The 27351-nt window shown below is 36.3% G+C and overlaps 1 protein-coding gene across 2 annotated transcripts in view; it reads left to right on the top strand.

The window, feature by feature from the left end:
* The first annotated feature begins 12427 nt into the window (after window positions 1-12427).
* Window positions 12428-27351, top strand: part of LOC123557833 (hypoxia-inducible factor 1-alpha-like) — an 83197-nt gene continuing 68273 nt past the window's right edge. Inside the window, exon 1 of one of the 2 annotated variants that reach the window (XM_053544187.1) lies at window positions 12428-12492. The gene's annotated coding sequence lies outside the window, so the exon portion shown is untranslated. Of the gene's footprint in view, window positions 12493-13805; window positions 14130-27351 lie in introns of those variants that run through there. The other variant, XM_053544189.1, reaches the window with a different exon arrangement.

The raw sequence follows: 27351 nt of genomic DNA, 5'->3' as shown, positions 1-27351 counted from the left end.
TTAATTCCGAAATTCTTAACCTGGGTGAGATATCTTGACCTGTCTCTTTCCAGATATGACCAAGCGCTGAAGTTATTTTAAGTAGCATTCCGAAATTCTTTTGTGTGTGACTTATAACTGACCGAAAAAACAAGATGAATAATGCTTATCTAATAAGTATAATGAATTCTTAAAGTCATTATACGACAACATTTTGTCCCGTTTACGTATGAGTCTGAGGATTTTTGGGGGATAACCAGGGAAGGTCCGCACATGTCTTACTTAGTTTTGTTGGGATGTGTTTATCACTCAGCTTATTTATTTCTTCTTTAAATGCATTCCATGCAGAGTTGGGATCTGTATGGTTTGAGTTGGAGAATTGAACACCAAACTCAAGTATGTCTGATTTGAAATTAGACCAGTTAGGTTTCTTATTACATTTAATTAACTTTGTTGAACTGGTCTTCCTATGTTAATATTTAGTTCATGAAAAACTATGTCATGGTCTGAGGTACCAAGGCAACTTCGTAAGATCTTGGGTCATGGTAATTTTCCAAATGTATTTGGTAAAATTATAAAACGTTTTATTAAAAGAGGTTACTATTAAATAGTAGTTATTATAGTGAACAGTGTTGTTGTTGTTGTTGTAGCTAGTAGAGTGAACTTAGTAACTGTTACACCACAATGTATTCAAACATGAAAAGAAAGGTAAACAATCAAGCATTGCCCAAGCATTTAAGGCCCTAAAATGTAGGATCCAAAAGGAAATAAGAACCTCCAATTGTGTATTTTGTGATATCTTGGCTAAATATGACTATGAGTAATATGACTAAAATATCTAAGATGTGAAGTGCATGATTGCTAATTAGACATACATATAAGTACATTTTTATATGTTAATTTGTTACAGAGTTACATGAGAATGAAATGATAAATTATGAAATTTAAAAAAAAAGTGATATATCTTTGAAATTGTTCTTTTCCTTCTTTAAGTTTTCCATGTATACTTAAATAAAACAATATAGGCATGTGATATGTGGGAATTAACTAATTGCTAGACATAATAGCATTTCTGGAATGTGCCATTACTATCAAACAGTGACACTTGCTTGGATTGGAATTTCACAGGAATATGAAAGATAATATTAACATGTATTTAAGACAATATATTTTTTTAGAATTGATTCTTCTATTTTGGACAATATAAATCATAAAGCAATGAGATCATATTTTAAACAGACAAATGTTGTCTCAAATATATGTATATTATCTTTTAAATTAAATAATTTCATAATACATTAAAAAAATATTTCAATATTGTTTTATAAAATGTAATGAATGACACAAAATGCATTGACAAACACCTTTTAATTATCATTTTTAATGTATAATCTTTCTACCTTCACAATATTTGACAAATAATTCTAAGGTGGTCAATTAAAATTCACATTATATAATTAAAACCGAGTTATAAATTAGAATACTGAAATAATAAATAAATATGCTTAAAAATTAGTTATTATAATTTTAATACTGTAATGAAAAAAATGTTTAAAAATGAGTTATTAATTAAAATACTATAATAATAAATAAATATGTTTAAAAATGAGTTATTAATCAGAAAGCTGAATAATATATAATTTTGAAAAAAGCAAACTTCAACAAGACAAACTTTTGAACCAGCATTCATTCTTAAAACATCTACAAAAGAATTAAAATCTATTTGGAAAATATCAGTCAGATTAGGCTAAATATTTTGTGTTGAGAGCCTACAAAAATACCCAATTAGCTTTTATTTCCCTAACAATTTCAATCTATTTCATTACCATCAACAGTGGATTAATATCCACAAGCCTAACTTTTAATTATCAATTACTCAGTGTAAGTGTGACAAACACCTTCTATTTAATCAAATCAATTATAACTTAAATAATCAATAATTATTATTGCCTACACAATAAATATCTATAGTATATAAATAAGGGAGGTGTAAAGTCCTAGGTTGTAAAGACCTGGAGGAGTAAATCCAAGGGTGTATTGTCCCAGAGGTGTAATATCTTGATACCGAGAAAACAGTACCGAGAAGACGACAACAGCACATGTGTTCATTGGCGTCAGTGATCGCCATGACCTTCCGGTCAAAAACAGATCAAGGAACATCTCTTTTCCTTAGTGAAGAAAGTACTGCGGCCATATGCAAAGGCATAATACCACCAATATTGTACCTGCTCTACCAACGATAAAAATCCTGATTATGTCTCCGCCCCCCCCCCCCCCCCTATTGGGGGAGATATTGTTTTTGCCCTGTCCGTCCGTCCGTCCGCCCGTCCGTCCGAACGTCACACTTCATTTCCGAGCAATAACTGGAGAACCATTTGACCTAGAACCTTCAAACTTCATAGGGTTGTAGAGCTGCTAGAGTAGACAACCCCTATTGTTTTTGGGGTCACTCCGTCAAAGGTCAAGGTCACAGGGGCCTGAACATTGAAAACCATTTCCGATCAATAACTTGAGTACCACTTGACCTAGAATGTTGAAACTCCATAGGATGATTGTATATGCAGAGTAGATGACCGCTATTGATTTTGGGGTCACTCCGTCAAAGGTAAAGGTCACAGGGGCCTGAACATTGAAAACCATTTCCGATCAATAACTTGAGTACCACTTGACCCAGAATGTTGAAACTTCATAGGATGATTGAACATGCAGAGTAGATGACCCCTATCGATTTTGGGGTCATTCTGTTAAAGGTCAAGGTCTCAGAAGCCTGAACATGGAAAACAATTTCCGATCAATGACTTGAGAACCTTTTGACCCAGAATGTTGAAACTTCATAGGATGATTGGACATGCAGAGAAGATGACCCCTATTGATCTGGGGTCATTCTATTAAAGGTCAAGGTCACAGGGGCCTGGTCATGCAAAATCATTTCTGGAGAATAACTTGAGAACCACTTGACCTAGAATGTTGAAACTTAATAGGATGATTGGACATGCAGAGTAGATGACCCCTATTTATTTTGAGGTCACTTGATCAATGGTCAAGGTCACAGGAGCCTGAACAGTGACTTGAAAACCACTAGGCTAAGAGTGTTGAAATTTAGCGGGATGACTGGACATGCCATGTAGATGATCCCTACTGCAGCCAACCATCAGTGTCTCTTTGACTTTCGCTCCTGACCCCTATTGACTTCTTGCCTATAGGACTTTGCATTGGGGGAGACATGCGTTTTTTTATTGCAAAAGCAATTTCTTGTTTAAAATTATGTATGAGCAGAGTTATAAGCAAAAAGAAGATAAATAAGGTGTAAGAAGCTATAGTCTTTGTACAGCAAATAACTGTATGAATATGTACGTCCATGCGTCCGTCCGGATTTGTGTGTTTAGACTAAAACTTTGATACGCATGGAGAAAAATATATACGTCCATGCGTCCGTCCGGATTTGTGTGTTTAGACTAAAACTTTGATACGCATGGAGAAATCTCGTTGATATTTGCTATTTGTATTAACCTCAGTGTGACGAAGTGTCATGCGCAAGCACCAAGGTCCTATCTCAAAGGTCAAGGTCACAGTTAGAGTAAAACATCATGCTAGACCTTGACAGCTTATCTGGACTACACCGCTGACATGCCTGGTGCATATTTATTCATTTATTTGGGTTTTACGGCGCACCAACACAGTATAGGTTAGATGGCGCAAATTTTTGTTTCACATCTATGTATATCGAAATAAAAACATGAGGCATGGAATCAAAATTTGCACCTGCTGGAATCACAGAGTTACAGCGAAACCAAGCGTTAAGACCCTCTTAGTCGCCGCCTCTTACGATCATGCAAGGGTAAGGCAGTGGTTCCAATACTTTTCATACATAGATCGCCCCAGAACCACATGGGGCATGCCTTGTGCAATCTTGTTTACAATTAGCATGCATGTTAACATCAGCGAGACGAAGTATTCAAAACAGAACTCATCTGATTAGTCCTCTGTGTCTACAGTAAATAAACGTTAATATAACACTAACTACCCGTTTGACTAGTTCTATATGGCCAGTGTAAATAGAAATCAATATATCACCAAGTACCAACCTGACTACTTCTGTATGGCCAAAGAAAATAGACATCAATATAGCACCAAGTACCCATTTGACTAGTTCAATATGGCCACAGTAAATAGAGGTTAATATAGCACCAAGTTCCGATATGACTACTTGAATATGGCCACAGTAAATGAAGGTGAATATAACACCAAGTTCCGATATGACTAGTTGAATATGGCCACAGTAAATGAAGGTCAATATAACACCAAGTTCCGATATGACTAGTTGAATATGGCCGCAGTAAATGAAGGTTAATATAACACAAAGTTCCAATATGACTAGTTCAATATGGCTACAGTAAATGAAGGTCAATATAACACCAAGTTCCGATATGATTAGTACAGTATGGCCACAGTAAATAGACGTGAATATAGCACCCAGTTCCGATATGACTAGTTGAATATGGCCACAGTAAAGATAGGTCAATATAGCACCAAGTTCCGATGTGACTAGTTGAATATGGCCGCAGTAAATGAAGGTCAATATAACACCAAGTTCCGATATGACTAGTTGAATATGGCCACAGTAAATGAAGGTCAATATAGCACCAAGTTCCGATATCACTGGTTCAATATGGTCACAGTAAAGGAAGGTCAATATAACACCAAGTTACGATATGATTAGAACAGTATGGCCACAGTAAATAGAGGTCAATATAGCACCAAATTCCGATATGACTAGTTGAATATGGCTACGGTAAATGAAGGTCAATATAACACCAAGTTCCAATAGGACTAGTTGAATATGGCAACAGTAAATGAAGGTGAATATAACACCAAGTTCCGATATGACTAGTTGCATATGGCCAAAGTAACTGAAGGTGAATATAACACCAAGTTCCGATATGACAAGTTGAATATGGCCACAGTAAATGAAGGTCAATATAGCACCAAGTTCCGATATGACTAGTTGAATATGGCCACAGTAAATGAAGGTCAATATAACACCAAGTTCCAAAATGATTAGTACAGTATGGCTACAGTAAATAGAGGTCAATATAGCACCAAGTTCCGATATGATTAGTTGAATATGGCCACAGGAAATGAAGGTGAATATAACACCAAGTTCCGATATGATTAGTAGCGTATGGCCACAGTAAATGGAGGTCAATATAGCACCAAGTTCCGATGTGACTAGTTGAATATGGCCACAGTAAATGAAGGTGAATATAACATCATGTTTCGATATGACTAGTTGAACATGACCACAGTAAATGAAGGCGAATATAGCACCAAGTTCTGATATGACCAGTTGAATATGGCCACAGTAAATGAAGGTCAATATAACACCAAGTTCCGATAGGACTAGTTGAATATGGCCACAGTAAATGAAGGTGAATATAACACCAAGTTCAGATATGACTAGTTCAATATGGCCAAAGTAAAAGAAGATCAATATAACACCAAGTTCCGATATGATTAGTACAGTATGGCTACAGTAAATATATGTCAATATAGCACCAAGTTCCAATATGACTAGTTGAATATGGCCATAATAAATGAAGGTGAATATAACACCAAGTTCCGATATAGCTAGTTGAATATGGCCACAGTAAATGAAGGTCAATTTAGCATCAAGTTCCGATATGACCAGTTGAATATGGCCACAGTAAATGAAGGTGAATATAGCACCAAGTTCCGATTTGACTAGTTGAATATGGCCACAGTAAATGAAGGTCTATATAACACCAAGTTCCGATACGACTAGTTGAATATGGCCACAGTAAATGAAGGTCAATATAACACCAAGTTCCGATATGATTAGTACAGTATGGCAACAGTAAATAGAGGTCAATATAGCACCAAATTACGATATGACTAGTTGAATATGGCCACGGTAAATGAAGGTGAAGATAACACCACGTTCCGACATGACTAGTTGAATATGGCCACAGTAAATGAAGGTGAATATAGCACCAATTTCAGATATGACTAGTTGAGTATGGCTACAGTAAATGAAGATCAATATAACACCAAGTTTCGATATGATTAGTTCAGTATGGCTACTGTAAATAGAGGTCAATATAGCACCACGTTCCGATATGACTAGCTGAATATGGCCACAGTAAATGAAGGTGAATATAACACTAAGTTCTGATATGACTAGTTGAACATGACCATAGTAAATGAAGGTGAATATAGCACCAAGTTCCGATATGACTAGTTGAATATGGCCACAGGAAATGAAGGTCAATATAACACCATAGTAATTTCCGATATGATTAGTACAGTATGGCCACAGTAAATAGAGGTCAATTTAGCACCACGTTCCGATATGACTAGTTGAATATGGCCACATTAAATGAAGGTGAATATAACACCAAGTTCCGATATGACTAGATGAACATGACCATAGTAAATGAAGGTGAATATAGCACCAAGTTCTGATATGACTAGCTGAATATGGCCACAGTAAATGAAGGTCAATATAACACCAAAGTCCGTTATGACTAATTGAACGTGACCACAATAAATGAAGGTCACTATAGCAGCAAGTTCCGATATGACTAGTTCAATTTGGCCATAGTAAATGAAGGTCAATATAACACTAAGTTCCGATATGATTAGTACAGTATGGCCACAGTAAATAGAGGTCAATATAACACCAAGTACCTATCTGACAAGTTTAATATGTCCACATTTAATAGAGGTCAATTTAGCACCAAGTATCCATCTGACTAGTTCTATATGGCCACAGGAAATAGAGGTCAATGCAGCACCAAGTACCCGTCTGACTAGTTCTATATCTAGCCAGAAGAGGATTTGTTGAAATATATATATATGACTAGTCAGTATTTAGTTCTATATAGACGTCTATTCACTGTTGTCATAGGTGACAAGTCATATCGGAAATTGGTGTTATATTGACCTTCATTTACTGTGGCCATACAGGACTAGTCAGATAGGAACTTGGTACTATATTGACCTCTATTTACTGCGGCAATATTTAACTAGTCATTTCGGAACTTGGTATATTGACCTCTATTTACTGTGGCCATATTGAACTAATCATATCGGAACTTAGTGTTATATTGACCTTCATTTACTGAGGCAATATAGAACTAGTGAGATAGGTACTTGGTGCTGCATTGACCTCTATTTCCTGTGGCCATATAGAACTAGTCAGATGGATACTCCTCTTAAGAATTAAACTTTCATTAAAGATTCACCAAATTCCAACAGGTGTTTGCTGAGAAATAATCCTACTATAGTATATTACTGTTAAATAATGAAAGGGCAATAACTCTAAAATTCATCCAACCTGAACCTAAACATAACATCCTCTTGATACTGAAACTTTCTATAACGATCTGTTAAATTCCAACTTACGGTTGCAGAGATATACTCCTAAAAAGAACTTTACTATAGTAAACTATTGTGGAATAATTGAAGGGCGATAATTCGAAAAATCATCCAACCGCAACATGAAGATAATAATAGTTGGCATCTCCTCTTTATAGTGAAGCTTCCTGTCAATTTTCACTGAATTCCACCCAGTGCTTGAAATACTCAAAACAAGAATTGTACTATAGTATACTATTGTTGATTAATTAAAGGGCAATAATTCGAAACATTATCAGACCGGGACACAAATAAAATAAGTTTATGCACATGTCCTCTTGATAGTAAAGCTTCCTATGAAGAGCGGCTAAATTCCAAATTGTGCTTGCTGAGAAAACTCTCAACGATAACAGTATATTACTGTATGTACTGTTAAATAGTCATAGGGCAATAACTCCGTGAAAAATCATCTGACCGGAACAACAAGTCTGTGAAGTTTCGCTAGAGATTACAATCATCAGTGGGTACGTAGAAATACTCCGGACAAGGAAGAATACGGGACGGACGGACGTAGTACCGGTCTTTTAGTGGTGTATAACCTTCAGTATGGAATCTTCCGTATGGAAAAGAGTGTTTCCCAACAAGGGGAAAGTACATCAATTTTCAGGGATCGAAGAATCAAAAGGAGGCAGTAAACAGTTTTCTGAGCTTCTCGGCCTAGAGTCGCCTATCTAACTTTCAAAACCTCACACAAAAGTCTGTAACCACACACCTGAAATAAAGATATTGCAACAGTATCATCACTGTATGTCTATCGTTACAAACCATCTGCAATACATCTCTAATATCTAGTTTTCTGTTTACAAGACCTGAAATTTGTGCTCTCCCGGTCGCGGAAACTGATGATGAAAAAAGCTAAATTTGCCAATTTTTCAATCGCTGCAGAAAATTCCCTGCCAACGATAGCCCCAATTGCTACACTGTTCCATACTCCAGTAACACTGTAAAATCTGAAAATAAGCTGAAATATATGTGCCATCCGTACCGTTTTTTCACTATTCCACTTTTCCTGAGGTCCCTGCTAAAATGACAACCCCACTTTAAGCTAGCTCAGAGGAAGCATGTATACGCTCCTGCAAGTCATTACGTCATACTATCAAGATCAAGGCTACTCAACTGATTTTCTTTAAATAAGTGAAACTCAATTCTAGCCGCTGAAACTTCAATTCTAGCAATTATTATTATATTGAAGTTCAAATATGCATTTCATTCTGTAAATTGCCTCTTATTTGTAAATTTGACCTCCCCCCACCCCCCCCGGCCAATTCAACACTTCGACACTAACAGCTGAAAACTGTTTACTGCCTCAAAATATTGCTCCAGCTGCAGAGTGGGTATTGCCTTAACGAATACCAAAATAAAATAGGAAATAAAGACACGCTCTTACGCAGATGTGGAGAAGCAGAGACTGTGATACACTTTATAGACGAGTGTCCCATATGTGAAGTCCATAGAGAAAGGTGTTATTCCTTAACATGGGTATCAGGGACTTCAGCGCTGAACTTTTTCTTGTTAATACAGCAGAGGATGGGTATGACTGAATAGCGAAATCTAGTAGATTTCGCGATATCAAGATCAAATTAGCGAAATCTAGACATAAAATGTAAACTAATGAATAATTTCAAAAATCCTTTTAAGCTTTTATTAAAAATATAAGTCTACATGTGCATGTCAATTTTCAAGAAAATATACTTATATTTAGGGTGGTTTTGAAGCGAAAAACTTATACGGGTCTTGATTTCGTCCGATTCTACATGCGCGAAATCTCAAGTGACAGGTAAAATCAAGACATAAAATTTAAAGTGATGAAATTTCTTTTTAAATCTTTTTAGGCATTTATTAAGAATATATTTCTTAGTTTGCATGTCCATTTTCAAGAAAAAAATATTTATATATAAGGAGGTTTTGAAACGGAAAACGTATACGGGTGTTGATTTCGCCAGATTTTATATGCGCAGAAATCTCAAGTGACAGGCAAAATCAAGACATAAAATCTAAAGTGATGAATACTTTTTAAGATCCTTTTAAGCTTTCATTAAGAATATATTTCTACGTCTGCATGTCAATTTTCAAGAAAAAATATTTATACTTTAGTATTAATTAGAAACGAAAAATATATACGGATTTTGATTTTGCCAAATGGTCAGTGACATGCAAAATCAAGTCATAAAATTTAAAGTAATAAATAATTTTTAAAATCCTTTTAAACTTTTATCGGGAATATAAATATACGTTTGCATGTCAATTTTCAAAAGAAAATATTTATATTTAGGGTGGTTTTGAAGCGAAAAACGTATACGGGTCTTTATTTCGCCCGATTCTACATGCGCGGAAATCTCAAGTGACAGGTAAAATTAAGACATAAAATTTAAAGTGATGAATATTTTTTTGAAAACCCTTTTAAGCTTTTATCAAGTATATATTTCTACGCGTGCATGTCAATTTTCAAGAAAAAATATTAATATTTAGTATGATTAATAAACGAAAAACTTATACGGATGTTGATTTCGCCAGATTTTATATCAAATCTTAAAATTTTAAGGAATGAATATTTTTAAAAAATCCTTTTGAGCTTTTATTAGGAATATATTTCTACGTGTCCATTTTAAGTTTCAAGAGAAAATAATAATATTAAGTATGGGTTTGAAAAGAAAGCATATGCGGGTCTTGAATTCGACTGATTCTGTATGCGCAGAAATCTCAAGTGTCAGGCAAAATCAAGACATATAATCTAAAGTAATGAATATTTAAAAAAATCCTTTTGAGCTTTTATTAGGAAAATATTTCTACGTGTCCATGTCAAAATTCAAGAAAAAAAATATTTATATTTACCAAGGTTTTGAAAAGAAAATCCTATGCGAATGTTGATTTCGTCCTATTCTGCGCGGAAGCAAAATCAAATCGTAAAATTAGAAGTTTGTCGTATTCATTAAAATCGTGTTGAGCCGTTATTGAGAATATAATTCCACATTTATATGTCGAAAAATAATATTGTTTTGAAAAAAAACCGTATACGGGTGTATCTTGATGCATTTTTCCGATATTAAATCTAAGTTGGGTTTTAAAGTTATTACTTATTTTCATAATAAACCGGCAATACAATGAGTTAAGGAAGGTGTGAAAATAATTGGACCGTGTTGCTGTGGGACTGTGTTACATGCACGTGTCATAGTTATCAATCATCATCTAAATTGTTTAATACATGAAAGAAATTGTATCCAACAATAATTGGAGAAAGAATGCATATATGAATGAAATTAAGAAAATGGGCCATATCCTAAACATATAACTTCAATTTAATTCTTAGAAAGACCTGAAACAACTGATACTGGTATTAGACCTTCCTGGAAAGACGTTTTCATATGGAAAATGTGTTAATGAAAAATAAATTGCAAATCTAAATAATTACTGTTTGTTACATGTAATAATCTAATAATTGTCGGATGATATGGCACAATTTTGACCGAATGATTACCTGCTGCATTTCGCACCTCCTCAAACGTGTGAGAAAACCACCTTTGAATAAAATTATCGTTTATCCCCGCTTAACTAATTGGATTAAATTTAATTTGATTAACTAATCAGCTGTATGTGCCGACCAGTGTGACGACCGTTGTATCTTCTGTGAGGTAAGATTAGTTGTTGTGTATATTGTGTTGAAAATATTTAACTTACAGAAATCATAAAAGTATAAATATTTTTTCTTGAAAATTGACATGCACACGTAAAAATATATTCTTAATAAAAGCTTAAAAGAATTTTAAAAACTACTCATCACTTTAGATTTTTTGCCTTGATTTTGCCTGTCACTTGAGATTTCTTCGCATATAAAAACTGGCGAAATCAACACCCGTATACGTTTCTCGTTTTAAAACCAAATTATATATAAATATTTTTTCTTGAAAATTAACATGCACACTAAGAAATATATTCTGAATAAAAGCTTAAAAGGATATTTTTTTTAAAGAATCATCACTTTAAATTTTATGTCTTGATTTCGCCTGTCACTTAAAATTTCTGCGCATATAGAATCTGGCGAAATCAACACCCGTATACGTTTTTCGTTTCAAAACCACCTTATATATGTATATTTTTTTTCTTGAAAATTGACAAGCAAACTTAGAAATATATTCTTAATAAGCCTAGAAAGATTTAAAAAGAAGATTCATCACTTTAAATTTTATGTCTTGATTTTACCTGTCACTTGAGATTTCCACGCATGTAGAATCGGGCGAAATCTAGACCCGTATAAGTTTTTCGCTTCAAAACCACCCTAAATTTTTCTTGAAAATTGACATGCAAACTAAGAAATATATTCTTAATAAGCTTAGAAAGATTTAAAAAGAAGATTCATCACTTTAAATTTTATGTCTTGATTTTACCTGTCACTTGAGATTTCCACGCATGTAGAATCGGGTGAAATCTAGACCCGTATAAGTTTTTCGCTTCAAAACCACCCTAAATATAAATATTTTTTCTTGAAAATTGACATGCAAATTTAGAAATATATTCTTAATAAAAGCCTAGAAAGATTTAAAAAGAAAATTCATCACTTTAAATTTTATGTCTTGATTTTACCTGTCCCTTGAGATTTCCGCGCATGTAGAATCGGGCGAAATCTAGACCCGTATAATAAGTTTTTCTCTTCAAAACCACCCTAAATATAAATATTTTTTCTTGAAAATTGACATGCACACGTAGATTTATACTTTTAATAAAAGCTTAAAAGGAGTTTTAAAAATATTCATTAGTTTACATTTTATGTCTAGATTTCGCTAATTTGATTAGATTTCGCGAAATCTACTAGATCCCTACAAAGAACACAGGGAAAACTTGTCAGCTATAATTGATGACTTCATTGAAGCATCCAAAAGATTTGTTTAAGCCTTTTTTATAAAATGAAAACAACCGAATTTCGCAAAATATTATACCATGAGTTTATACGAGTACATTCTAGAGAAGGGATTTCTAGAGAAGAAAACGTGCAACGTGAACGGTATATACCGGAGAGACAGCACGGCCATTAGATGTCTTGACGAAACGAGACGAAATAACAACAACAACCATTAAAACTAAGTAAGAAAGCAATTTATTTTGTTTGTGTCCTACTTTAACTTATAATATCTTGAAAACCAAATTCTTGCAAAAATGCTTACGTGTCATAAAATTAATTAAATACCGAAATACAGAGTATGCACAAAGAAGATTCATAATTTTCCGACTGTCATAGTAGTCGGACATTTACTCCAGTATCTTAGGCCTAGGATATTTTGTAACTGTGGGAAACTTACCAGGTGGAATCAGTCTGTACTTTATGCTAATTGGGACAATAGCCAAATAATATTGTCTAGCAACACCAGCAACGTCTTTACGTGCTGCCCGCGCCAAGGGAAATCACTCTTGCTGTGTTCCAGGTTCAGGCTATCGCCCCGTAGGCCGCACCAGACCGTACGCGAGCACTTCACTCCTCCCCGTCCTACTGAAAGGAGGTAGTCCCTACACCATGAAAGTAAACGATGGTGTCTTAGACCATGGAGGTATACCATGGTCCCTTAGACCATGGAAGTATACCATGGTCTGTTGCTCATAAATATGAGGAATCTTGGACGTTTCGACCCCAAGACATTTCGACCCCAAGACATTTCAACCCCAAAATTTAATTTTCTTGGACAATTCGACCCCAAAGACATTTCGACCCCAAGACATTTCGACCCCTCAGAAATAGTTGTATGTTTTCATTTTATATTTCTTCAATTTTGCATATTTTAGAAAATATGAATATATTGATCTATATAAATATTCTATTTTTAAATAAATCATACACAAAATACATGACAGTGAATAAACTGCGATGACCGGAAAGGGTCGACGTATGTTTATTATTGGAACTAATTGAATTATTTGTTCATGTGTAAGATAATTTGAAAAGAAAATATATTATGAAAAGTCAGTTTTTAAAGAATTATATCATGTTTAATATATGAATATAAAAACGTTTACTGCATTTATTGCCAAAGCACAATTAATATCCTTTGTATATATACGGCGTTACAAACACGTGCCTCTGATTAGTCCCGATAGTTTGATTGGATTATCACACCTATTACGCAGCAAAATTTCACCCAATTTCTTCTAACTGATAATATGTAATTAACCAGGTATTTTCTATTGTTAGACTTACACAAGACGTTGTTTTGCGTGAACGTATTTTATTTTCCTTTCGTATCTTATTCATTTATGATATATATGATTGCAGGGCCTCCGCTGTCGATCGCCAATGTCGCCATTTGCGATAATTTTAAGAATTTGGCGCTAAATTTTGCGAACTGGCGAAAATAAGTGGCGCATAGATTTTTTTCCTCGGCATTTGTTTTTTCCATAGTGATATAAGCGGCCCAATAATTGGTTCCCGATACACGTGTTTACCTAGACGCTAGTAGTGAATAAAATCGATAACCAGTCTAGGCGGTGTTGACAATTCGACTATTGAAGTTGGTTGACACTTTGAGAAGATAATTGCGTAATAATGTGTGAATTGATGATTAACCAGTAATCAAAACATCTGCCAGCTTGTATATTTGACCTCTGCCGAGAGTTCACCAAAATTAACGCCGATTACGGTGTACTTTATGTGTTGCGATTTTTTACAAAAAAAAAAAAAAACATCGACATGTTTGTGGCATGCAGTTGTATGACTGACGAATTTTAAATAAGTACGAAAGATACATTTAATTTGTTAGTTTTTGCAAGATAATTTTGTAATTCCTCAGTTTTCATAAAAGATTTTAACGATGGATCCGAAAACAAAAACACATCGACCTCAATTTGTATCCTGGACCTGGTTAATTTCTTTGAAATGTTCAGAAGCTGGAAGATATCACTTGCTACCATGGCTTCTTAAAAATCATTAGACAAGTGTTCAACTCGACCTTTTAGAATAGAAAAAAATCCGAATTTTCCTTTCCGAAAATAAATGAGTCCTGAAAAATTGGTAATTCTGACCAAAGAGCTATAAAAATAAAAATTATATCTACAATAAACTAATGCACCTTCAAAACTTGTTATTATTCCTAATGAAATTATTTACAATATTTTATTTCTCTATGGACACTATGACAGCCAACTAAGAGAAATAAAAGTGGCTCAGAACTTTGGCTCAAAAATGGCTCTAAAGTGGCTCCAACTTTTTCAAATTGGCAAAAAGGTTGGCGACAAGTATGAAAAACCCAGAGGAGGCCCTGGATTGAATTATTTAAGAAAAACCTTCAAAAATACCTTTAACTTACAAAATACAGGTGTATTCTTGTTATTGAATTCCGGTTATGGAAAATGTATTCTGGTTTTTAGGTGGATTCTAGTTTAAAGTGTGACCAAAATCGCTTGAAGTTGTTAAAATCATACTTTAAATCATGTGTATTTGCTAAAATATTTAATATAGAAAAAAGTAAAATACACTCTATATAAATCGCTTGTTAAAATCATACTTTAAATCACGTGTATTTGCTAAAATATTTAATATAGAAAAAAGTAATACGGCTGCCACATTTTCCTTAAAGATATAAAATATGATAATAACTTTTTCCCCCGTACTTAACAGAACAGTACTCGCCTATTCTTATATGTCGCAGTAACGGGGATTTCGTGTTTGATATTTTACAACTGGGATGAATGTCATTCAAAGACAAGAATCTTGCACTTTGTAAATAACAGAAATGTTATTCTGTATTCTGTAAAGCAAATACTTTAGATGTGTGCGTCAAAATCGCTTACGAATATAACATTAAATGCGAAAACAAGCAATATGTTGTTTAATTTCCTATTGTTTTCTTTACATTTTCGCCCAAATTAAAGATAATGTTGACACATGTTTATAAATATACGATGTCACCACAATCGCTTAATTGATTGTTAATTGCATGCGCACTGCCGATAAACATACACGTGCTGTATTCAACAAACAATTAATCAAGGCGTGATAATCCAATCAAAAGTGATATGTTGTTTGTAGTAGCAATTACCCTAAAAGAAGTAATTCTTATTCCCATAATTGAAATGCGTAACCTGCATCTCTCTGCATATATATATCACGTTTTTCTGATTATGATTTGAAATATCAATATAATGAATATGGTGACATCTTAACCTTCTATGAATTACGTTATAATTATTTATATTTGGTTGAATCCCATTGAAATGAGATGATAAATAAATAAAATAAAAATAAATAAGTAAATAAAGAGGTATTAAGGATGTGACTTTATTAAAGTTATTTTCGTAATTAAAATCAGCGAAATCGGCACATGATTTAAAAATCATTTTTTTTGTTTTTGGAATATAGCCTTTGATGATTTGAAAATTAGTATAAACATATATTATATGAAGGTTATTTTAAGACTGATAATCAGAACGATTTGTTCATAAATTATTTACGTAATAAACGCGGCTTATACATAAATCCTATTATTTTCGTCAATAAAAGAATAATTTATAAATGATGATTATTTCGTTATTGTGAGATAAAAATCACTCATTTTTAAATAACCTTATTTTAACATTTTAATTGGTAATTAAGCGTTATTAAATTTTGAAATTGCTCAGTTATCTATAGATTAAAGCTTAATTATAATAATGACGACATTCTTAGATGTTTTCAGACATATCATTGAATGGGGTCGAAATGTCCAAGGAGTTGGGGTTGAAATGTCTTGGGGTCGAATTGTCTCTTGGGGTTGAAATGTCTTGGGGTCGAAATGTCTTGCTAGCAATATGAGAAGTTCCTGGGTTTAACCAGTACTAGTATTGTGTCACTTTAGCCACAATACCACCGCTACCGGCGACCATGGATCTCCGCATCCATAGTGCACCGGGATCAGCCCCTATGGCCTAAACAGACTCAGTTCTTCTATAGATAGTCAATACTATCATAAGAACTGTTCCTACTCCAAGAATGGTCAGCAGCCGAACACTTACTAATAAACAACCTTTAGTCAAACAGACTAACAGAGGGGGCCTAGGTAACCTTACTGCTAGTCCAAGCAGAGCTCAAGTCTCCTCTGTGACAGGGCCTTGCGGTGCCTGCCCTATCCTAGTAAAACTGTGTGAGGCCATACGTTCCTCGTCAAGGGTCTCTAGGACAAGGCTTCACCGGACTAATCTGTTTCTTAATCCGATGTCCCAAAGAAGTTAAGCCATGACTGAGTTCAATAGCTTCCTCCTTCAGACTTTTCAGCATACCAAGATGAATACCATCTTGACCTGACCTTAGTCACACTAACATAAAACACAATCTAACAGAAGAAATTGTTCCCTGTTTTACCGATTTGACTCAGCTACTGGACTGGCATGAAACAGATCGGACCATGCCGGATCTGTCCTTTCTCATTACCAATCCAAAGCAAACAGCAATTTCTCATCCTGTTTCAACACTTCACTCAGCTCCACCACTAAGAACCACCAACTACACAGTCCAATTTTATCCCTCAGAGCTCCTTGATCCGGTACCGAGATGGAATTCTGAAGGCTAGACCCCAGACCCTTTGTAGAGTCAGAGGTACCTGTCGCACCCTTAAGCACGGCAAGTCTTTTGTTTGTTCTTTCCGGGGATAGGACCTCAGACTGTGAACTTGGTTGTCCTACAGTAGGCACTGAACTGACTGTCCAGACGTGACTGTATTACCGATTACCGAGGCCCTAAACAGCCTCAGTCACAACCCTCCTTGTGGTCACCATGTTCATGTTTACAACAGTATGTTTAAACATATCTACCACAAAGAAGCTTACTACCTCGTAGTAGTCTAAATCCATACCAGCATCTGGTAGGCTACTTTTCTCAGAAGGGTCATCCCGCATCTGAGACTACTATTGCAAGGACTGGCTTGCCACTCTTACCCTCAGTGTCATCTGTGGTTCCCTCATGATACCCGTAGACAGTCGTACCGTTGCCAATGTTGGTCTCAGGTTCCCCGGATGCTCTGTGATGTACCCTCCAGGTAACCCCTTTACCAACTGCACTGCGTCGTCTACATCAAGAAACCCGTAGACAGTCGTACCCATGCCCTTGTTGGTCCTAGGTCCCTCAAACGCTCTATGATGGAAGCTTCGGTGTCCCCCTATGACCAACGGCACTGCGTCGTCTAGAAGGTTAAAGGACCCCAACTTTCGTTGTCTTCTTAACAGTAATTACACCTGCCACAAGGTAACTGCTCCAGTCGTGTCCCAGCATGATACTCATTGCAATGCCTCCAACCGGCATTCAAGACATTGCCTTAGCTTTATCATGCTCACGACCTACCCCGTGCTGCAGCACAATATTCAACTGAGACAGCTCCTCCAGCCACCGTCTCACCAGTTAACCTTGAGGCTCTTGGAACCCCATGAATCACCTTAAACTTGAGTGGTCATTCCGTACAATACAGTTTACCAAATAAGAACATAACTACCATAACTACCATATGCAATGACCTTTTCCTTGCCGACCTGGACCTATGATACCCATGCACTGGTCTATTTATTCCATGCATTGGTGTAAAGCATAAACTCATCCATCCCCAGCAGCAAGGCTAACCCAGGCGGTTGCATCAGAGCCTCTTATCAAAACTTCAAAAGCTCTGACCCACTCTCCCCGCCACACAAACCGAAGTTTGCCTGTCAAAGCATAAAACAGATTTTGCTTTTATAAAGCCTCTATGGTAGTTCACCAGATTCACTTCTACTGGATCTGACTGTCATGACTTCTTCAAATTTAAGCTCTAATTGCTTAAGTGCCTCAATGACAGTCCTATTATCTGGTGCCCCTTGTGTGCTACCGGCCATTTCTCCCACTGCAAAAACATGTTCCTCCTCTTCGCACCATTCCTCCTCTTTGAACGGCTTAGGTTGGTGCTTTGACATACCAAATATAGCCATGTGTGCCTGTTGGTATTTACAGACTACCTGCTTGGCCTGTTGGATACTCATAGGATCAAGCATAAACACATGGTGACCTGCATCCTTATCTAACAGGCCCTGACAGAAACGACTTATGACTTGATTAGTCACAAATGAATCTGGCAGGCCTCTGAACGCTCTTTCTGCAAGTGTCAAAAGCCGGTCTGCAAAATCATCTAACGACTCGCCCTCTTCCTGGCAAGCCTGTTGAAATTGCAACTGAGCCGCAGCTGGCAACTCGTGCTCACCAAACCGCGCCTCAAGCTTACTATGTAAACCCTGGTAAGAGTTCACCTCACCACTATCATGTATCAGTACATAATAGTCCATAGCTTTGCCAGTAAGACACCAGCACAAGCCCTCAAATTTCTCAGCATCTGACCATCCGCATGCCTCAGCATATCTGGAAAACTTTAAATCAAAAGCTTCCCAGCTGCCCTTACCATCAAATGCCAAATGCTTTTGCAAAGAACTTAATTTCTTTGCCAGCTGACTATAGTCGGCTCCCACTCCCCCATCTGATGATGGTCTACTTGCATCGGCATTACCATCATCATCAAAAGGAGTGCTACCTTCACCAAGGTTGAAATTCAGTTTCGTTTCTGGTAACGATACCTTATTCCTGCCCGATGCTGGTGTCTTAAGGAATTCAGCTGGAGTTTTCAATAATGGCCTGTGCATATCAGAAGATACAGCATGCATTCTGCATGGGTGAAAGTTTTCCGGAAGTTCCGGATTTTCCATCTCGGCCGGGATCGTTTTTCCAAATCGTGTAAATCCGGGTCGAAATTCGAGGGGGGGGAGGGGGTGTTGGTATTGTGCCATCAATCAACAAAGCTTGAAAAATCAGTCGATCGGCGACAAACACAATCGACTCTGTTTATCACATTTGCCGTTTGCAGCGCATCTCGCATATTGTCAATATGTAACGACAATTTTGATTGGCCCGCATAGGCGCTGTACTTCAATGAAAACAACTGTTACGTTTTTCATAAATTTTACATGCGCCGAAAAGTTCCCGCGCGTCAGAATTTGCACGGACTTTTGTCTGCAGCATGCATTTCTCGATTTCTTGCATGCAATTTTATCTTCAAACACCACGGACATGTAGCCGCCTCGTATATTGCGAGTTATGTCTTACTATTTGGTGGGTTAAGTCTGGTAAGGGACAGTGGATTTCATATGCTCATACGATCGGACGCGTGGATTTTAACTCTAACTTTACCAAATGCAGAAATTACATCCCTAAAACTAACCTGGATTGACTGGAATTTACCCGCGAATCGTAAAGATATCAAAACGTCATACCAGTAATTTTCCATTCCACGAACACGTGCGACCTATCGTAATAATAATATCTAATTTAGGCTAGATCGCCGTTACTTTTGTTTATCGACACGTACACAAAAAACGCGCGTAGTGCATTCATTTTTTAATATAATCGCTTCAATTTTCAACACCGCTTGAGAAGTAATACAGTTTGAATTCTATAACGATTTTGATAAGATATCGACAGAAATGTAGGCAAAAGTCTATAAAAACGATCGAATTTTCATACATTTATTTGTAAAATTTCAAACAGCGCGATCTTAAATATTTATTTATTTCTAAAAGTAAATAAATACTACATTCTATGGTCATAAAATTCAGACTTTTGACAAGAAAGTACAAAAAACAGAATTAAAAAATCTTAAATAATAAAAAAGCGGCAGCTATTTCAATACAGGAGTAAAACAATTTTTGGCAAACAGATTTCTGTGTAATGCGGCAGAATAGGTTACGTGACCTCGTGAACGTAAATAGAAATATGGTTTTAAAATAAAGCAGTATGATGTCGCTGTGGTTTTAAATAAGTTTGATAAGTAAATGAATATTTGTAGATGTATTTTTGACACGACACTATGTGAGATATTCTTCTCAAACAATAATGTAAAAAAAATTAGGGCAAATAGGTCACTTATCGTTTGACACATTTACCTGTCAGTTTATACGGGATATTGCAATTCGCTTTTAAAAAATTTAAAGAAGATACTTTTTTTTACTGTTTTAAAGAACCGAGGCGGTACGATCAGACAGTGATGTGTCACATGGCGCGAAAACATGACGTAATGCCATGACAATCCCGGGCAACTTTGATCTCCACTTCAGATGCCATGATACCGACACACTTCTTTTAGTTCTTTAAGGGGGTTTTAACTGATGACGAAAACAAGGCCAGTACTTATTTTATCAACAGAATATTTACCGATAATTGTTAATGTTTTTTTCCGCTTTGAACAGGGGTGGGTTGATGATAATTATTTTTCGGGATTTTCGAATCCAAAGCAATCTAGATCAGATAGGATACAAGAAAAATAATTAACAGCTGCATACTGATAAAAGGAAGCAAGATTCCTGTTTGTTTTATATTTAATGTTCGTCCCGGCAGTGCAGGACCGAATGTCCGGCCATTTTTGGCAACTTCCGTGATGTCTGGATTTATTATACACACCTTGTAAAGAGTTCCAATTATAAAACAAGCGTCAACCACGGAAAAGTCACTTTAATAAAAAAATATTGCAGTGATGATTACTCGATCCCGTTACGTACCGAAATTTACTTCAACTGTTTGTTTTAAAACATATTTTAGACGACCGTTTATATAACTATTCGCTCACGTTTTTCATGACTTTCACGTGCGCCTAAAAGTTGCCAGCGTCAAAGTTTGCACGGACTTGCACACGCATGTCTTGATTTCTACGGTTTGCACGCTTTTTATCTCCAAAGTATCAATCTTTCCACGAGGAACAGGAGGAAGATCAAGATTTTCTTTCGGGGATTAACACGCCGTAATTATGGCTGCACGGGATAGTGCCTGAAAAATAATGTTTTTACCGCCAGCGTACAATACTTAGGACTTAGAAAGCAAACATGGTAACAAATGGAGATGGGCTTGGCTATCTGAATGTGACACTGATGGTGATCGATGGGGTCTTTGGCTACGAAAACCGGATATTGCAGGGTCTGCATTTTGTGAATGTTGTGCCAGAACATTAAAATATGGTGTCATGAAAAAACAAAAATGTTGCTAGAATTTTCAGGTAGTTTCAGTCTGAATCTTACAAAAATATGTTGAGGGTATATTGTTGAAACAAGTCCTTGACCTAGAAAAGTTACTGTTAACTGAAAATCATGCATTTTGTGCAATATAATAAGTAAGTTTTTGGCACACATATAAGGGTAGAATAGGGCTGTTCTAAGCGTTCAAAATCACTAATTCTCAGAAGCTTCCTGGGGGCTTCGCCCCCCTGGCCCTCCTACCAGGGCTTTGCCCTGGACCCACCGGGGGCCCTAGCGGCCCCCAAACCCCCAGCAAATTTTTCAGGATTTTCAATATTCCATACTTTCACCCTTGATTCTGGGTCTAGGGGTGATCAAGTCCCCAGGCCTAGCTAGAGTATTTCCGGTCTTAACATGTGACCAAGCACAAGGCTCTTTTCTAGCCTCAGGCTCCTTATCACTGTCCTGAAGTGGCCATAGTTTATTCTGGGTAAAATCAATTAGACCCAGCTCAGACTCTGTAAATTTCTTACGACACAGCACGGACAAGACTTCCGGGGTTATGTTCCCCGTTGCCTCACGCACCAACAAAATTGCACTGGCAATTTTTGTATTAATTCCAGGTATCATTCTCAATTGCTCAAGGGTAGCAAAATTAATTGAAACCACTTGTTCACTAATACCAGATGTAATTGACTTACCTTCTGCACTCTTTTGTTGTGACATCTTTGATAAAAATCAAAATAACAACAACAAAATCAGAAATAAATTTAATTATTTCAATTCCAGAATGATCCAAAAAAAATTCTTTTAAGGATCCTAAAGCATCAACAAAGGTAAACTACAATGCCAACTATAGGGATTTCCGATGGTATAAGTCCCAACAAACTGTCTGGAAATGTCGAATAATTTTTCAATTATTCAACCTATTACACTTAAATAAGTGTTTTAGACCAAGAACGTAATCGACTAAATTCAATTACACCTCACCGGGTCCCTTTTCCAACACAAGTCACAATCGTTTTTAGACTGGCAAGTTGGCCAAGCCTAAAAATAGAAGTTCGGTAGCGATTTATTGGTCGGCGAAATATGGGCTCAAAATGAACCGCTGCCACCAATTTTGTAACTGTGGGAAACTTACCAGGTGGAATCAGTCTGTACTTTATGCTAATTGGGACAATAGCCAAATAATATTGTCTAGCAACACCAGCAACGTCTTTTCGTGCTGCCCGCGCCAAGGGAAATCACTCTTGCTGTGTTCCAGGTTCAGGCTATTGCCCCGTAGGCCGTACCAGACCGTACGCGAGCACTACAGATACATCTTTTTCCAGGGTCGCAGGTTGAAACTCTTATAATGGCACCTTTTGGGTGGGATTCTCCTGTTTTATCATGTTGTAATGTTTATTTTTATGTTTTTAATGTTTATCCTAGAATCGGGAGGCTTTGATTACGGTATCGTAACCCAATCTACGTAACACTAGACACTGCCATGCTTCAAATCTGACTGGATTTTCAAGATGTTACTAGTGATAAGCTGCATTATAGTTTACCCTTAAGAAAAATTATATGCAGAATATGAAAAATTTTAAGCATACTTTTTTACAAATACTGTATTTACAAAAAGTTCCAGAACTGCACATTTTATGCTTTAAATATGGTTAGTGATTTTAGAAAGACAGTGGCTACGATTACGGTACCGTAATCCTAGCCTCCGATTCTAGGATTACGGAAGTTCCGTATTCCTAGACATTCCTACGAGGATAGGCTAGGATTACGGAATTTAGGTAGTAAGAGGCATCAAGTATATGTTAGAACATGCATAAATGATATTGTAAACTTACTTATTTCACTTAAAGTAGTGATTTTTCATGCCTGTCGTACATACGGGTGTTGATTTTGCCCGATTGTATATGCGCGGAAATCTAAAGTGACAGGCAAAATCAAATCATAAAATTTAAAATATAAAATATTTTTTTAAATCCTTTTGAGTTATCATTAAGAATATAATTCTACGTTTGTCTGTCAATTTAAAAATAAAGTTAATAATTTATATTTAGTATGGTTTTGGAAAGAAAAACGTATGTATACGGGTGTTGATTTCGCCTGTTTCTTCGTGGAAAACTCGAGTAACAAGCAAACTCAACTCATAAAATTTAAAGTATAGAATATTTCTTTTTAATCTAACTTTAACCCTCATATTTCTATAATATTTCCGCGCACCGCCATTAATATATCGTTTAAGATTATACTAACCCAAAATGGCGGATCGATAACACGAAATACATGTAATATGGTAGGCATGAAAATTCGCTATTTTCAGTGAAATAAGTAAGTTTACAACATAATTTATGCATGTCCTAACTTATTTCCATAATCCTAGCCTATCCTCATAGCGTTGTCTAGGAATACGGAACTTCTGTAATCCTAGAACCAGAGGCTAGGATTACGGTACCGTAATCGTAGCCACTGCCTTTTAGAAATCAACTTACTGATGCTCTTAAGGATGTAGAAGCGAATTTTTTCTAATGTTAAGAATTTTTTCATACTCTGTGAGCTTGAAGAACATTAGTTTCCAAGACAAACAAAAGAAGAAAAAACATAGGTCACCGAACTCGTTTTAATTTTATAGGGCATTTCCTTCACCCACTGTTTAAGCATTTCTGAAATTTTGTAAAACTGAAAAAATGGTGGTACTTTATAAAACATATAATATCCCACTTAATCTTATAGGGATTTTGGGTCTAACAGGTTAATATGAAAACAAGGTGATGTCAGTATTATATATAAGCATAAATGTCACTAATAAATCTCTTTCATTTTAACATGTTGACATAATTACCCCACTTTATTTTCAATGGATAAAACATATTTAGATCTACAAAAAAAATCTGATGTTAAGATTTTCAAAATATTTTGCAGCTTTAATGACACACAAAAATGCTTCATATTGGAAAGAAAAAAAGCTGGGGTCACCGTGCATCTAAGAGATTTAATAAGAAAACACTGTTAAAAACTGAATCCAGGAACACTGGTTAGGTTAACTGCCCGCCGTTACATGACTGAAATACTGTTGAAAAACGGCGTTAAACCCAAAACAAACAAACAAACAAACTGTTAAAAACTGGTGAATTTCGAATTTTTTTGTTCTTTTTGTTTTATTTATATTTTCTAGATAATATAGCCATCTTGAAAAGTTTTATCCAAATTGTAGCTAATTATTATATGTATCAGTCAGGATAATATCAAAACCAAACCTGATCTACTTTAATAGATATTTGAAATCACCTACCCCTAATTATGTCTCACCAAACTCTGGGAGACATATTGTTTTTGCCCTGTCCATCCATCCTTTCGTACGTCACACTTCATTTCTAATCAATAACTGGAGAGTAAACGCCTGGGAAGCCTAGTGGTGGAGCGTCCGCTTCAAGAGCAGAAGGTCGTGGGTTCAGTCCCCAGCAGTGTCATACCAAAGACGTAAAAAATGGTACAAGCAGCTTCCTCGCTTGGCACTCAGCATTAAGAGGGTAGTGCTAGGACAGGCCAGCCGGGTGTCAGAATAATGTGACTGGGTGGGGTATCATGTCACGTGTCTATGGTGAGATATTCCAGTGAGGCAGCACTGTAAAGTTGGCATTGTGCTCACACCGTCGTTTGTATGACTGAAAAATTGTTGAAAAAGACGTTAAACCTGAACACACACACACAATAACTGGAGAACTATTTGACCTAGAACCTTCAAACTTCATAGGGTGGCAGGGTTATGGAGTAGATGACCCCAATTGTTTTTGGGGTAACTTTGTCAAAGGTCAAGGTCACAGTGGCCTGAGCATGGAAAACCATTCCCAATCAATAAATGGAGAACCATTTGACCAAGAACCTTCAAACTTAATAGGATGGCAGGGCTTATGGAGTTATGGAGTAGACGACCACTATTGTTTTTTGGGTCACTCCTTCAAAGGTCAAGGTCACGGGGGCCTGAACATGGAAAACCATTTCCGATCAATAACTTAAAAACCACTTGATCTAGAATGTTGAAACTTCATAGGATGACTGATCATGCAGAGTAGATGAAACCTAATGATGTTGGGGTCACTCTATTAAAGGTCAAGGTCACAGGGGCCTGAACATGGAAAACCATTTCCAGTCAGTAACTTGAGAACCACTTGACCCAGAATGTTGCAACTTCATAGGATTATTGGACATGCAGAGTAGATGACCCCTATTGATTTTGGGGTCACTCTATTAAAGGTCAAGGTCACAGGGACCTGAACATGGAAAACCATTCGTTTCGTCAGCATAATAACCCACTTGAACTGAGGAAAACCCTATGATTTATGCAATGACTCACAAGTCAGCACAGTATACCTCCCATACCAAGTACATTATTTACTTTCAGTTTTTATTGCCCACATCTATTTTGCGAGGCTTAGTGATTGTCTTCGTCCGTTGTCATTCGTTCGTTTGTCGAGGTTAACTAAATGGGACCATTTCGTCTAGCATCAATACCCCTTACTAGAATGACTTGATACTAATGCAGATGTAACCTGTGACCATTCCTCATCTTCACACATCACCTGACCTCAGTTTGACCTTGACCTCATTTTGGACTTAGGTTGCTTTATATGGGTCATCTCTTGGTTAACCAAATGGGACCGTTTCGTCTAGCATCAATACCCCTTACTAGAATGACTTGATACTAATGCAGATGTAACCTGTGACCATTCCTCACCTTCAGACATCACCTGACCTCAGTTTGACCTTGACCTCATTTTGCACTTAGGTTGCTTTATATGGGCCATCCTTTGGTTAACCAAATGGGACCGTTTCGTCTAGCATCAATACCCCTTACTAGAATGACTTGATACTAATGCAGATGTAACCTGTGACCATTCCTCATCTTCACACATCACCTGACCTCAGTTTGACCTTGACCTCATTTTGGACTTAGGTTGCTTTGTATCGACAAGGATGCCACCAAGGGCATCAAACGTTTATTGAATGCAGCTTCTTGTTTTTAGCTCACCTGTCACATAGTGACAAGGTGAGCTTTTGTGATCACCCTTCGTCTGTCGTCCGTGCGCGAGTGCGTGCGTCCGTCAACAATTTCTTGTCTGCACGATAGTGGTTTCATTTATGATTTTATTTTAACCGAACTTGCACACAACTTGTATCACCATAAGGTCTTGGTTCCTTTCTTGAACTGGCCAGATCTCATTATGGGTTCCAGAGTTATGGCCCCTGAAAGGGCCAAAATTAGCTATTTTGACCTTGTCTGCACAATAGCAGCTTTATTTATGATTTGATTTTTACCAAACTTGCACACAACTTGTATCACCATAATAGGTTTCAGAGTTATGGCTCCTGATCGTAATCAAAATGGATTTATATCAGTAAGTACTTATAGGACTTATTTGAAATAAGTTGGACTGAGCAAATCAGGGTAGATAACTATGGACTGACTTTATGTCAGATTACCTCCCTTTATTTCAAATTGAAATGGGCATATCTCCATCACTAATGAAGATACTGATCTGAAATTTCATTTATGTCAACAGATTTATTTGGCAGATCCTTTTTTTTTGTTCACTTACAATAATTTTCTTTTTAATTTCTTCCCTTTTACGTTACTATAAATAGCTTATTTTGAGTAACTTTTTTATTATTGGCCATAGGGAAAAACCGAGACCACTTTTCTGTGGTACAACATGGATGGTACCTCCAATTTTTAGGTGTATTTTGACATATCTGTACCTTTTAAGAATTTTTTTTTCTTTTTGGTTAAATTTCTTCCTTTGTTGTTCCTGTCCTTTGGACTTAGATATTTTTCTGAGGACCTTCTTGTCCTCAAGTGCAATGATAACAGGTGAGCGATATAGGGCCATCATGGCCCTCTTGTTTACTGTTTTGTAAGTTTCTCGATACTTTATTATTAACTTATCCTCCATCTGCAGTGCACATCACCCCCCC

Source organism: Mercenaria mercenaria, chromosome 5 (assembly GCF_021730395.1).
Source record: "Mercenaria mercenaria strain notata chromosome 5, MADL_Memer_1, whole genome shotgun sequence".
In the NCBI taxonomy this organism is placed as follows: domain Eukaryota; kingdom Metazoa; phylum Mollusca; class Bivalvia; order Venerida; family Veneridae; genus Mercenaria; species Mercenaria mercenaria.
The sequence above is the reverse complement of the archived record's forward strand: the minus strand, read 5'-3'. Positions and strand labels throughout refer to the sequence as shown.